Source organism: Rhipicephalus microplus, chromosome X (genome assembly GCF_043290135.1).
Source record: "Rhipicephalus microplus isolate Deutch F79 chromosome X, USDA_Rmic, whole genome shotgun sequence".
NCBI lineage: Eukaryota > Metazoa > Arthropoda > Arachnida > Ixodida > Ixodidae > Rhipicephalus > Rhipicephalus microplus.
In genome coordinates this window covers 319,095,021-319,109,862 of record NC_134710.1, presented here as the reverse complement: position 1 = coordinate 319,109,862, position 14,842 = coordinate 319,095,021, and positions in this window count along the sequence as shown.

Genomic DNA, 14,842 nt, shown 5'->3' with positions numbered 1-14,842 from the left:
AGCTCTTTAACTTCAGCCCCACCGTGGTGGTTCAGTGGCTAAGGTACTCGGCTGCTGACCCGCAGGTTGCGGGATCGAATCCCAGCTGTGGCGGCTGCATTTTTGATGGAGGCGGAAATTCCGTAGGCCCGTGTGCTGAGATTTGGGTGCACATTAAAAAACCTCAGGCGGTCGAAATTTTTGGAGCCCTCCACTACGGCATCTCTCGTAATCATATGGTGGTTTTGGGACGTTAAACCTCACATATCAATCGATCTATTCAACTTAAGCTCCACTTGTGTGCACTGTTAGCCTCCAAAGATTTGCCTTGAAACCTTTATTTGGTGTTTATATTCACTTGTGATTTTTTTGTTTATGAAACAGTTCTTACTCCAGCAATTTTATTCATTTTAACAAGACTATTTGCTGGCCTAATTAGTAATCACTTTGGGACATAATTTGGTTATGCTTGTCCCTTTGTGCGTGTTCCTAGTTGTGGATAAATTATGTCCTGAAATAAGTTACATACATACTTTTTGTTGATGTCTTCCACCCAATAGTCAACACAAATAAATAAAAGTAGATGGTCTCAGATTTTCAGCGCTTCAGAAGTCACCTGTAGCACTTTAGGAAGCATGACCTCTACACTGCTTTTTGAAACCAAAAGCAGCTCTCACTCCTGTACTTTGTTTTAACTAGAAGCAAGCTCAAGCACTTGAGGGAGAAGACAGAATCCGCACCAAGGGGACTTAGGGTGGGGGTGAACAAAAAGACGTATGAAATGGCAACCCGGAGAGTATTGTCTGTTGTTTATTATGTGCAGTCTTATTACACTACTTATGGAAGGGCTTTAGATGTCTAAAGTTGATTTTAAGGAGAGTGTGCTATGCTTATCTGTCAAGTATTTGAAATACGATATTTTAAAGATAAATCACAAAGGGGATTACTTGCAAGCGGTGTCCCTTCCATCAAAAGTACAAGTGAAGGTCAAAACATCCCCCCCCCCCCCCCCTCCGTGGTTTATGCACTACCCTTAACTCGCCTTTGTGGGCCAAAACCTTTCCCGCCTTCTGTTTGTTCTGGAACAACTCAAAGCTCAGGTAAAAGCAGTTTACTAGCTCATTTACAGATGGCGCATAATGATGTGCGATAACATGTGTGTGAATCAATTGCGAAAGAACTTGCCCAGCTGTCCTGACCATACCATGTTGCGTTGTTGGGCCCTGCCCGACAATGGACCACAAAGGCTTAATAGTGTAACACTGTTGGAGCTAGTATGTAAGCAGAACTTCCCCCTCACTCAAAAAACTTGCCATTTACTTCTGCATTGGTTTATGCAGACAGAACTCCTTTGACCCTGTGCTTGAACTCTTGTTACTGTTATTTTGCTCGTCTTGAGGTCACAACACCACGTCTCATTAGAATTGACTAGTTCGTTCAGCACATACTAATTTTTTAGAAGTGTTCCAAAACTGCCACTCTGTTTAATGTTTTTCATTGGTAATATTTGGATGCATCATGCTTGAAGCATTATTTTCAAATTGTGCATAACAGCATCAACACCATCTGTCATAATCACAGACACATAGCAATAACTTTTGGGTAATATTTGACAGACCTTCCCGATAATGTCATAGATGGGTTCTACATTTGAAAATACAGAAATAGAAGAAGACCCTTAACTGGTCTTTCTGCATTGAAATGGACACCTTTAAAAATTACAACACCACGCTTAATGGCAGCATGTGAAGGGCTAATGTCATTCAAAGTCTGTGGCATTTTATCATGAACCTGTTTTGCACCATTCTGTTGAAGTAACAAAATTATGGCCCTACACTCTTCCGCATCGAACTTTTATGGAGGTGCTGCCAAGTTTACTTTTGACTTGAAAGATCATCTGAAAACACAGGTAAGTCATTATCACACTGCTGAGTACAAAATAGTTTGAGTTTCCTTAGAATGTAGTGAACTCCCAGTTGATTGAAAAGTTCAGTGCTGGTGTAGTGTGGGAGGCCAAGTGCTTGCTTGTAGACAGACCTTTTGTATGAGGGTATCGAGCTTGTTTTATTCTGCACGATGCCAGTTCAGATAAGCAGCAACGTAGGTGATATGACACAGGACAAAAGACTGCACGAGGCGGAGAGCCATCGCCCTGGCCACTCTAAATCCCACCTGTGACACCATCGAATGCTACTCTCGCTCAGCCGTCACTAACTACAGCAAAGGCCGCATTTCTCCTCAAGCGCTTCGCATACTCTGCCAGGCACCACACTCCAAAGAAAACATGATCACCCTGACATGGATCCGCACTCACACGGGCCCAGTCCACCCACGCCTCCCCAACCTCAACAAGGTCGCCCACTCCCTTGCGCAAGGCCTTGTCAACCGCGCTGGAGCTACTAGAGACGATATGGACAACCTCACTACCTACAATGATCTGGTTGAGAACTTTTACCTCAAACGCCGAGCCTTTCCCCTACCTCACCCCAAGCTCAACCGGCCACAAGCCACCACTTTACGTCTACTTCAAACAAACACGTATCCCTCACCTGCCCGCTTTCACCTCATATTCCCGGACATGTACACAATCTCCCACTGCTGGTGCTGCGGCACTCACCCGGCTATGCTTCCGCACATGCTGTGGCATTGCCCGGCACAGCACAGACACATTAACGCCACGACCCTTTCGTTGAAGCTCCATGAGGCTTTGCGGAGCCCCGCTCTTTACGACCAAACCTGGGCGACCCAGCAGGCCCATGAGGCAGCGTCGAGGCAAGCCCTTGACGTCCCTTCATAGAGGCTTAGGCCCGGCCACCTAAACCTGCTGGTTTCTTATAATAAAGTTTATTCCTCCTTCTCCTCCTTAGAATGTACGGCTACCTGGCTAACATTTTTCTGGGTAAGGCTTAAGGGGAGAGGCGGGTCAAGAAATTAGTTTTTTGCCAAATTACGCATTTTTCGTTTTTATTTGCATTCACAAGTTTGGTTTCTCTACTTTCAAGACAATACAACTGAAGACTGTAGTTAACCTTGAAGTGGGTTAAAACTGCTTTTAAAAAGCACAAGGTGAGTACTAAAAACTAAAAATAACTCATTGTCTAGTGTCCCCTGGAAATTGTCACCTAGCTGCTTGCCATTGCATTTCACATAAGGAGCTCACTCAAGCCACATGCTTAAAATAACGACGATTGCCAAGCTCTCATAATAGAAGAAATCATCTTAAAAATATTTCTTTTCCGCATAGATGAGCTTTAACTTATACGTTTAAAATGCGTTCTTCTCAAAATCCGTTTTTGGGCAACTTCTTGAGTTTAGACATCATGTTTTCGGTACTTCTGATAGCCCAATCGAAATGAAATTTTGCCCATATATTCTTTAACATGTGAAGAGTGCAAGAGTCTTTTTTTAAACTTGATATCACATGTATAATCATTAGGAACCTAATGATTGATTGATATGTGAGGATTAACGTACCAAAACCACCATATAAATAATAGGAACATAAAGTAAGCAATTATTATGGGATGAGGATTCTGTAAGAATTCTTAGGTTATAAAATTTTATGTCCATTAAAATGTCTTATATGCACTGTTTTGACAGTTATTTGCATTCTACAGTTATTGTGGAACTATATGAGACAATAATAGTTCAGAATCATAAAAGCTTTGCTGGATAAAAAGTTTATCTAAAATAAACTATACTTCGCATACTATCATGGCACAAAACGAATACTGCACATATTATTATAAATCTGATTACATATTTGAAACCAGCATAAAAGCCTATATATACAGCAAAAATGTGATTGCCCTAGGCTACAGATTAATGAAACTTTTGTTTTGAATCGCATCTCCGCTTAATTGGCACCCCTTTGTATAATAAAGAGTGCATAAATGCAATGCAGAACATGGTTAAAGCAAGCAGTTAAAGAAAACGCCAACTTTCCTCCAAATGACTGAAAAGGAGAATAATAAACACTATGTACAGGGTGTTTCAAGAAATGTGTCCACTATTATTAAAAAATTACAGAAAGGAATTATCTGCGTGCTACCTGCGTCCTTTACTGTGACTGAAGAAACATCAATTATGGCAGTAATTAGAGAAATTAACACAATTAACTTTTCACCAGTAAAAATAAGCGGTCAAGTCAAATAGGCGAATTCAAGTCCTTGCTGCGATTAGTCCATAGCCACTTTGAAATTTATGAAAGGTGGCCACTAGTAATCACGGCGGGGCGATGAAATCTGGCAAAACTGATACCAATGCTCCAAACAGCGCATCTATTCACTTGGAAAACTCCATCAATGAAGACAGTTTCCCTTGCCGCTATCGACCATCAGTCTACATACTTCATTTTGTAGCAGCGCTTTCCTGTCGCATGGCTGCTTATTAACGCTCGCTTATCCTCCTTCCTCGCTGCAAGGAAAACGGTGTCGTCACTGAGGGTGTTTTCGAAGTGAATGGCAGATGCTCTGTTTTGTGCATCATTTTCGGTTTTGTCGGCTGAATTGGCCAGATTTTCATCACCACTAATGATTACCAGTAGCCACCTTCCAGAAATTTCAAAGTGGCTATGGACTACTCGCAGCAAGGACTTGAATTCTCCCATTCAACTTGACTGCTCATTTCCACCTGTTAAAAGTTAGTTTTTATAATTCCCGCAATAATTAAAGTTTGAACACATTTGAGGATGCCTTCTTTCACAGTAAAAGGAACGCTACAAGTAGCACGCAGATACCTATTTCCTGTATAATAGTAGACACATTTCTTGAAACACCCTGCATATATAATTTTCTTTAATGCCCAATAATGAGAAGTGGCAAAACTTAAGCACAGCAGAGATTTCATAATCCATTTTTTTTTCTGCTCTCTATACTTTCAAAAGAAACAAACATGTTTTTTTTTTTTACTTAAACAAAATACTTTTTTTAGAATATGTATAAGCAATCATTTCTTTATTTCCACTAAAAAGACCAATGATTATGTACCTCAGTAATGTTATGAATATAATATGTCGTGGAATGAAACTATAAGGCAAAGAAACTCCTAAAATGAGGACTTTTTAAAGGGAAAGTTAGGGCATCAAAACATGGCAAAACTGCTTATGTTAAATGGACAATAAATCTATAAGTTTGCATAATGTAATCGTACTCTACTAGCAACTACTGTTGATGGCAACTGCTCAACTAGCACAAGAGCACCAAAGGTAAAACCTCTAGTGCTCCTGTTCTGCAATGAGAGCCACCAGTTACAGGGGCAGAGGTGCATCAACCTCCTTTTCCTTTCTCCAGAATTTTTTCAAAGGCTGAGAGGGGGAGAATCTCTAGTTAGGGGCTGTATTTTGCTGTATACTGATATTGTACTACTGGAATGACCCCTGAATAAATGATCTGCACTATTTTTCATTTTCACTGTGACAATGACAAATTTATTTTGTGCACTTTTCCACAAAGTGCGGTTAGTCTAGCTTCTATCCCCCCTGGTCAACGCTAGCTAGTGAGTTGCCCGGCCACCCATTCCGCAGCATATAAGAAGTAGTAACACTTCTCCTTATAGTGAAAAGACATAAACTTTTGGTAGAAAACTTGAAGGCTTGAGTATACAGCAAAAGCAGGCAAGGGCAAATGGGTTTTGAGCACTGCGCTGCTTGTAAATACAGTATTTTTTTTTTTCCCTAGGAAATTGCACATTCAAGGAGCGACATAATTCGATTGCTAGCACAAATAATATCCATACTGTGCAAGGACAGTTTCATTTGTATTGGTAATAGAATACGCACACATCTAATGCATAGGATGAAGCACAAGTTGCGGGGTTGTTTTTGCAGAACTGATTGCGGAATAGGCATATTAACTTCTAAGATTGATCACTGCAGCACAAATACATTTGCAAAATGTGTTTGTGTGAGCTTGTATCACTAACCCCATCAAGAAAAAAATTTGTGATACAGAAGATGTAGGGCAACCTTGCTTTATCAGATTCAAATGTATATGAGTATGTTGCCATATTTTAAATTAACACATGTTGTAGATGTCTTTTGGGTGCCTTTACCTGCTTTGGTACTGCGATAATAAATGAACACAAAAGGCAAATCACACTTTTAAATACTTCAACACAGAAATTTCGGTCTGTCTGTTCGTCTGTGTGTCCCGATTCAGCCACCTGGTGAAAATTTATGCTCAAAGCCCATCTATCTTGACCTGGTGACTGCGTTCGTACTTGAACATTGTCACTCAAAAAGCAAATATAATTATATATATTTGAGGCATAATATCAACCCGTAAGTACTAGTAGTGTATTTCTTTATATAGAAAATTCATATACATGTAATTCTAAACACCGCAGTAGTTATTATGCTGCGCTGACCATGCGGCACTACGAACGAAAAAGCGGACGTTTCCTATGCTTCGCTAAAATGACACAGTACTGCCACCTGCCAGTGACTCTCCGTTTTAAAATACTTATGATTTTTCACATTAATGCCAGATGGCACGAAATCTCACGCAGCACTTGGCGATCTTCTCGCACAGAACACTAAATGAACGCCTTATTCTCTCCCACCAGACAGAAGACTATCGTTTTTTGACGTCTTTTGCAGAGAAGCATGCAGATGCACGGCCAATTTTTTGTCAGACTGAAATTTAAATGCCTGAGAACCTTTAGTACATCAATATTGCGTACAAAAGCACTTTAATAATCGAGAAATTAAGATTAATATAGGACACAACTTGTGCCACCAGTGGGACATCCTGGAACAAGAGCCCAATGATGAATGCCTTTAGTAAAATTAACTTTTCATGCTCATACTACCCATGATAAAAGAGAACATCACAGTACATCTCAGGCGGGAAAGAATGTGACTTGTGCTTTTCAGTCGGATTCGTGAAAAAAATAACTTCTTGATGCTATACCTTGAGAGCAATACCAGTTCTGTATTCTCTGTGCCCTGTGCTGCAGGTCAGGCTGTTAGGCAGTAAAAGGTGGGCTCAGCAAATTTATGCTACGACATAAGGCCGTTCTAAGACATAGACAGCTGGAATTGTGCTAACGATATGCACACCACTTAAAAGTGATTTTCTTTCAAACTTCTTTGGCACTAAACAAGCACTACAAAGTTTCTGAAATGCTATTTCAAAAATCCACATTGATTTAGCATTTGCCTTTGGGATGCCTTCAAAGATGTTAAATTCCAGTATTCCTTATGGCATTGCATTGTGTGCCATTTTTAAAGTGCTTACTGTGTCATACAAGCTGTGCTTGATTCAACAGCTCAAATGAACAAATGCACATTGCCAAAAAGGGGTATGTTTTTCTATCCTCTACAAGCAGCCCAGTTCAGCAAACATCACCATGATGAACAATACTTATATAATGCCACACTTCCCGGCTGCATCATTTCACCAACTAGTGCAGAAGTTGTTTGAGCTGCACTGACAACTCTTGAGCACCATGTCATAACTAAAAAACCTGCGCTGTGCACGGGGTATATTTGAAGCGATAAGAACTTGAAGAGCCCCGAACCATCTTATTTTCGAACACAGCTCAAAGGGGACGCCGAAGCCAATTTTCGAAGCTGAGGTTACTCCATCATACAGATTTCCAGTATACAGAGACCATTCTGAGCAAGTCTGAAGATCAGTAAATGCCAAGACAGCTTGATAATAAAGTAAATTTAGGCATGGCGAACTTTCTGACACAGGCATCAATGTGAAGTCAGGCTACAGCCTCAATTCTAGAGACTTCATGCACCAGTATGGTAGCTATGATGACATTGGTTACCAAAACACTCAAAATGGCTGCTTGCACCACAATGAAGCCACACGGTAATGTGTCCATCAAAAATGTTCCAATATCTTGAGCAAGCGCGTGGCAAGAAGCTTGTAGTGTCATGCATGATGTCAGGGTATAGTAGGAGTCAAAACTAGCTTCAGTTTCAGTTTATTGACTGTACTAGGATGGAAGGTATACATATACGGAAAAGTAAACAGCTTTTAAGAATGTGTAATTAATTTTTCAGGGTGCACTCATGCTTACCAGCAAAATATCTAGTCTCTTGAAGACTTGGTTTTTCATTTGATGCAAAAAAAAATAATAATGAACACATGCACTCTGTGTTCCTTCACTCTTTTCTATACACAATAAAGTTCCCCCAATAGAGCCCTGTGTGCACAAGAAAAGAGGGAAGAGAGAAGAAAGTGCTGTGAGTAGTGATAAAAAAGATGAAACAACTGAATCAACATAATTTGTGAAATGCCTGTACCTTTGCTATTAGAGCATCATTTAAAAAACACATTCATGCAGCCAGTTCACTGTGTATGGGTACAGAGCTGCCACTGTCGTAACAACTTTTACATTCTGGCAATTTAGGGGGCCTTTACAAGGACACTACCATAAAGAAAAAGAAGCTCAATGTGTTAGTAACCTAATATTGGAATCCAGGGTTTGACAGAATCCTGTCTGCTTGAGAGGAGGCATTGCAAAAGAAGAGAAAAGACTGACCACAATGAAAACAATTCAAAACAAAACGAGACATTTCGGCTCCTGTGTGGGGCTGAAACGTATCGTTTTGTGAGCAAGGCTACCAACATGTGGGAGCCGAAACATAGCGTTTCGTTTTCAAGTATTTTTATTGAGGTTGGCGCTTCTTCTTTTACAATAACTCGACCTTCTACGATAACAAAGAAGTAATCTCGATGCAACAGCTGGCTTCATAATCCCACAAAACACATAAAAACGAAAGATGAGTGGTGACATGACCTTGAATAATCAGTACCAGTTATACAATGTCATAAAACTCAGAACTGCATTTCTTGGGGTTTTGCATTTTTTAACGGTTAAGTTGCACTTGATTCACTGAAACATATGAAAAAAACTGAAGCTATTTTCAAGAACACTTGCAGCACCTAAGAACCCTTAATAATAGTTGTACCACATTGAAATCCTCAGTGTTGTAACAGACAGTAGCTTCAGTGAAAAATGCAAAACTGAACTTTTACCAGCATTTTCTTTTCTTGGTATTGGAGTTCTATTAAATTAAGACATATAAGTGGTTTGAAAATCTTTAAGAGTCTAAATTTACTTAGTGTTTCTCTGTAGGGTTCACTTAACTAAGCATATGGAACACCACAGGACTGTGGCCATCTCTCAAAATAGCCGACATTTAGTGGCTTAGTGTGCCACCATCTGGCCGACTGTGCATTGTAATCAAAGCTAGGAACATTATCAGTCAATCAGATGATCAAACTTGTGGTAACAAGGCAGCCTTGCACACTGTGCTGATCTGCTGCAATGACACCCACTGGGCAGTGTAGACAACATGTAGGAGGGAGGTCAAAAATTTTGAGACCTCTAACCCATGTAATCCTATGGCAGAATAGCCTGAGAAATACTGACCACCCATGCACAATGCCATCCACTCTCAGGGTGAACAGAAATCAGTGTGTCTATGCTCTGCAAATAGCCATTGCATCCAAAGCAGCTGTACATCAAATCGAAGTGGCATACGCATACTTGAGAGTGCCACTCTTGCTGTACTACAGCCAAGCAAGTGGTGCCGCGGCCACAGTGGCTACAATGAAACCGCATGCTCCAGTGCAGTAGTAGATGGCATGAAAACACTACCGTGATACCCTGTGCGCATGCATCGCTGCAGTTCAATGCACAGCTGTGCCAGGTTTAGCTGCACTCTGAGGTGCGCAGTCACGCCGAGCCATTTTTACCCCAAGAGTATACATGGAACTGTGCAGGTGCTCAAAAAGTAAAATAAATTACACAAGCTGTGGCCAAACGGGGCGAAACTGCATGTCAGCGTGTTCTATTAGAAGACGTGCTGCAGATAGCAAGAGTGCATCGGCATATCCGCCTGACCCATCCCGATATTCTGATGCTCACCTTACCGCCTGCTCGACACCTCACCGCCTGCCCCCTGACCATCATTGCTTGTCAGGGGGCGAAGGTGGTGGCATCCTTGGCTACGCAGAAAGTACATGCTTCCGAATATTTCGCCATGATGCGAGCAAACAAACGCATAAAAGGTTGAAGTGTCCACTCTTTTGCTGGCTTATGCAAAGATCATTCCAAGTTAATTTCCTGGAGCACTTACATGGTTTTCTTGCAAAATATTAAAGGGGTACTGACACGAAAGTTTTCATTAGTGGTGTTTTTTGTCAAATGAAAGGCCTAGCATTCAAGAGCCTAAAAAATGCACAGTTAACCGTGAGTGCGTCCGAAGAAAGTAATTTGAGTGTCTTTAAAAGCTAGTTTCAATTTCTACCATACCCTGACGGCACCACATGGTATGAGCTACTTCACAAGTGCACGCGCAAGATGTCCCGACATTTGCACAGCAGTTCCGCTCTGTGGATCCATTCGCGACTTAGAAGCGACCATTTCAATTGTTTTGGGTGGTGCACAAGCAGCCATTTTTGTAAGTTTAGGTACCCAACACCATCACAACTAGTCAAACTGTTGTCTGAAGTCACCAGAATTAGCAATGTAGCCTGACGTCAAGCTAGTGCTGATGTCTGTAGGTGTGTCAGAGAAAAAGTGGCTTCAATATCAAATTAGCATTTGCTCAGCTTCGTACTTGCTCTGAACTGTCTCCACATACAGTAGATGTGTATGGCAGAGTAAACTCCCCTCCAAAAAATGGTGTCTGTACTTCTTTAAACGAAAATCTCAAATGAGATTATCACTTTCATGCAATCCTTGATTCACATACAATACGAGACATTATTAATTAATTAGGTATATTAAATAATAAAGGCCATTATAAAAGCATGGGAACATTTCTGCATAATAAAGTTGTAACAGAATTAATTGTATACACTATAGGCATTATGAAGTTGTGAAACCATATGTTTCTGTGCAAATGCAGCTGCCACAACACAACTTGTGGCTTTTGCTCCATTGCATGGTGCCAATGATAATATTTCTTGCATTCATGTATTGCAGGTACTAACTTCCTTTGATCGCAAAATTTGGTTCTTTGCCAACATACTTAAATCGCAGAACAACGTTTAGAAAAATTTGGAATAGGGCTTTCGATTGAGCAACACTGACCCTGCAATCATGCAGTACAGCGACAAGATTTCACTGTGTTCTAGCTACTCGAACAAGGTACTCATTACCAGTCATGGAAAAGCTTGAACAGTGACTGAGCATGCAAATATTCAGTGTGCAGCGAATACCTACCTTTAAGAAAGCCTTCTTCACTGCAAGCTCCAACCTAAAAAAGCATTTAATTTGAAAAAGTTAACTGAAACTGCACTAAACGAGATTGCAGAACTTTTATTTCATACTTAAGATCATATTCACAGATCAAGACACAAATAGATAGTACAAGTCTTGTATATATATATATATATATATATATATATATATATATATATATATATATATATATATATATGACACAGTAAGCATTCACGAGATAAAAGAGGGGTCTACCCCAACAGCCAACTGTTCACAGTGTGATATGAATTGGCCTATCAGCACACGCCAAGTGCAACTAACCATAATGCAACACAGTGGGCATTTAAAGTACCCACTATCGAGGGCAGCGCACTTTGCAACATTAAACACCAGTGACTTAAGCTACCCATGTATGCTTGCTCAACACAGCTAGCATGGGGAGAGGGGAAAAAAGGAATGGCTTTCCCAATGTTTTAGCCAAAAAAGTTCTAACCAATTCAGTGCAACCAACTGTGCCAAAATGTGAGAAAGATGGTGCAGGGCATCACGCGGCTCAAGGAATAGGAAGTTTTCCTCTTTGTAGCCATACAATTAATAGTGCCGAGGTTCTGCTTAAGGATGTCCAGTAAATCACTCCTTCCAAATTAAGCTCTCTAAGGTAGCCTTGAAATGCTTGAGAAGCAATTTCCACAGCCAAAGAACTTGCAACCCACCCAATGCATTTTCCCCCAAAAAATATTGCTACGTGCCAGTGCATGGAGCTGAAGAATCCTTCCCGTAACAATATTACAGGCAATCACAAGTTTCCTTTGCTTTCAAGGTAGCTACATATTTGTATACAAGTGAAACTTCTGGCACAGTAGAGTAATTCCAATAAGCCGAGTAGTAAATAAATAGAAAACCAGACTATACAGCCTAGTTCTAATGATAATGCTAGGGTTTTAATAGTTTTGATAGGTGTGAATTCCCCTGCCCAAGGTACAGCCAGGACATATAATAATGGTCGACTACAGAATACTTCTTCAAATGACTTCACCTAAGAGAACCACATTCACCTTATCTTAAATGTGAATCTGGTTCTATGAAGCACTTTATTGATAAAGCGCTAGATCCATATAGTACACACCATGTTTACTCGAAAATAGTTTCCACAGAAGTGTGGGTCTACATTTGTATATTATTAAATAAATAAATAAATAGAATATAGGCTGACCAATACAGTTTTTAGGATGTTAACTTTCAACATAACACACCTGTGTTTGCTATATGCTATGCTACCAAATCTGGCTAGTCAAATCAAGTTGCATTCAATTGTTTTCTGCATGTTTTTTTTAGGTGCTGCTATTTACTTCAAATGCATATACACAATGTGCCTAAGCAGTCTGTGCTACTTGAAGAATAGCAGCCACATCAACGGGATTGTTTTAAGTAAGTTCATAATACATCAAGATTCTTTGGTAATGATTTAGACCGCAGCTCATTTTGGACAAGACCTATGATTGATATGTGGGGTTTAACGTCCCAAAACCACTATATGATTATGAGAGACGCCGTAGTGGAGGGCTCCGGAAATTTAGACCACCTGGGGTTCTTTAACGTGCACCCAAATCTGAGCACACGGGCCTACAACATTTCCGCCTCCATCGGAAATGCAGCCGCCGCAGCCGGGATTTGAACCCGCGCCCTGCGGGTCAGCAGCCGAGTACCTTAGCCACTAGACCACCGCGGCGGGGCTTGGACAAGACCTAAAAAACAATACTCGAATAAATACTGCATGTTAGTGGAGGCCCCTTCATGAAGCTACCAAGAAATAACGGACAGCTTGTTGTGCACATTTCTTCAACTTTTGCAGAACACAGATTATTTAAATTAATCTAAGAATGTCACCTTCTTAGGTCACTTTTAACTACATTTCATGAATTTCAAAGGCTCAGTGGCTACACATGTCTTTGTTAGCCTCTTTGACCACAATTATCAATGCATACATAAACAATACAATCCTCTTTTACTTTGCAGTGAATACATTAGAGCTTTTGAAGCTGTAGAGCCATTGAAACACAAGTTACTCTTATGATCCAGCAAATGCAGAAAAAAAAAACTTGGCAACTGCTTGAAGCCCCCATATACTACATGCAATATCACAATCTAATATACATCTTTTGACAATATAAGTTTCTTTAATAGCACAAAGCAACAACCATGGCAAACGAGCAAGTTCCAGCAATGACAACAATGCATACCTTCTTTAGTAATATTCAGGTAGACAAGACATTGTGTTCTCATGGGAGGGTCAAGTTCTCATCATTTTTTTTTTCTCCTCATAGGCCTGAATGGTAGACATGCTGAAACCTTACCCTTACACAGAACTTTATGCTATCATGCAATACAGCTAGTACAGCAACAAATGAAGCAAAACATGAAAGATCAGTAAAAATTTGATGAGGCATGCATACACAAATGCCGAGAAAATTACACCAATAAATGCATAGAATACATCTCTCTATATGCACATTTGAATGATAGCCTTTTAAGGCTTATTTAAGATTTTCCAAAACCAAAAAAATAAAACCAAGAAAGAAAATACCCTCTAGGTCCTTTTTTACAACAACCACAACAGGTATATTAAAAAAATAATCTACGAACAGTACAATTATGAAACTTCCAAAAAAAACAAGGCCACATTTCACTTGGATCGATATTCTAATGCTTTTGTCATTGTGGAGGATTCTTTACCAGCACTCAAAATGGCGTACAGCCTTGTATTTGCAGCTAACTGAAAATAAATGCCACAATCAATAAGAGTTTGATGCGCACACGGATGCCCCAATCATTTTAATCAAAGCACTCATGCAAACATACAAGGATATGATGTCATCTGCAAATGCTCTGCCTGGGTGCAGCACAAGTTGCAATTAAGAATAATAAGTAGGTAGGTCACAGCAGTATGTCACAAGCCTTTGTTTCTTCACTGACAATAGAGAAAGAGTGACGGTATCTCACCATGTAGGATGCATAAAGCCATGTTGCAGTGCATCCTCCATAAATTAACCAGACAGGAATAAAGCAACACAAGCTGTATGTTAGTGGGGGCAAGCCACCATCTCCATAGCCAGAGGCGCAACATTCCGATGATGGCATTACACTACTAAACTGGTGCAAGAAAACCGCAAGCTTTCCTGCTCAGACTAAGCAAAAACAGCAGTCATCGAAAATGTAACACTTGTCGGTTCTTGTTGAAAACATCCAAAGAAAGTACTAGACAAAAGAACACCATAAGTGAACAGTTCTCTGCTGAGCTTTTAGCAGTTGTTTCCCGTTCAACCAGGAATGTATAACCTGCCTCATAACCTGTAAAGTAGTAAAACTGCAAGAAATTCTGCCGTCTGCTCGGAAAAGCCAGTAAACACAAAACAGCCCCCACCCAATTTCTTCTATGGCAACATGCCACAAAGAAAAATATGACTAGTGAACAGAACGCTTGCAGTATACCTGCAGGACACGAAGGAATGAACCAGAAGAGAGAGCTCTACCTAGCGTGGACAGTATGCCCATGCCAGTGATAATCCACCATCCATGCTCATGCTAGACAAGAAAAGAAAGCAACATACCTTAAAAAAAATTGGTTTAAACAAGCAGCTATAAAAGAAAAACAGCAAAAAAAAAACGAGGG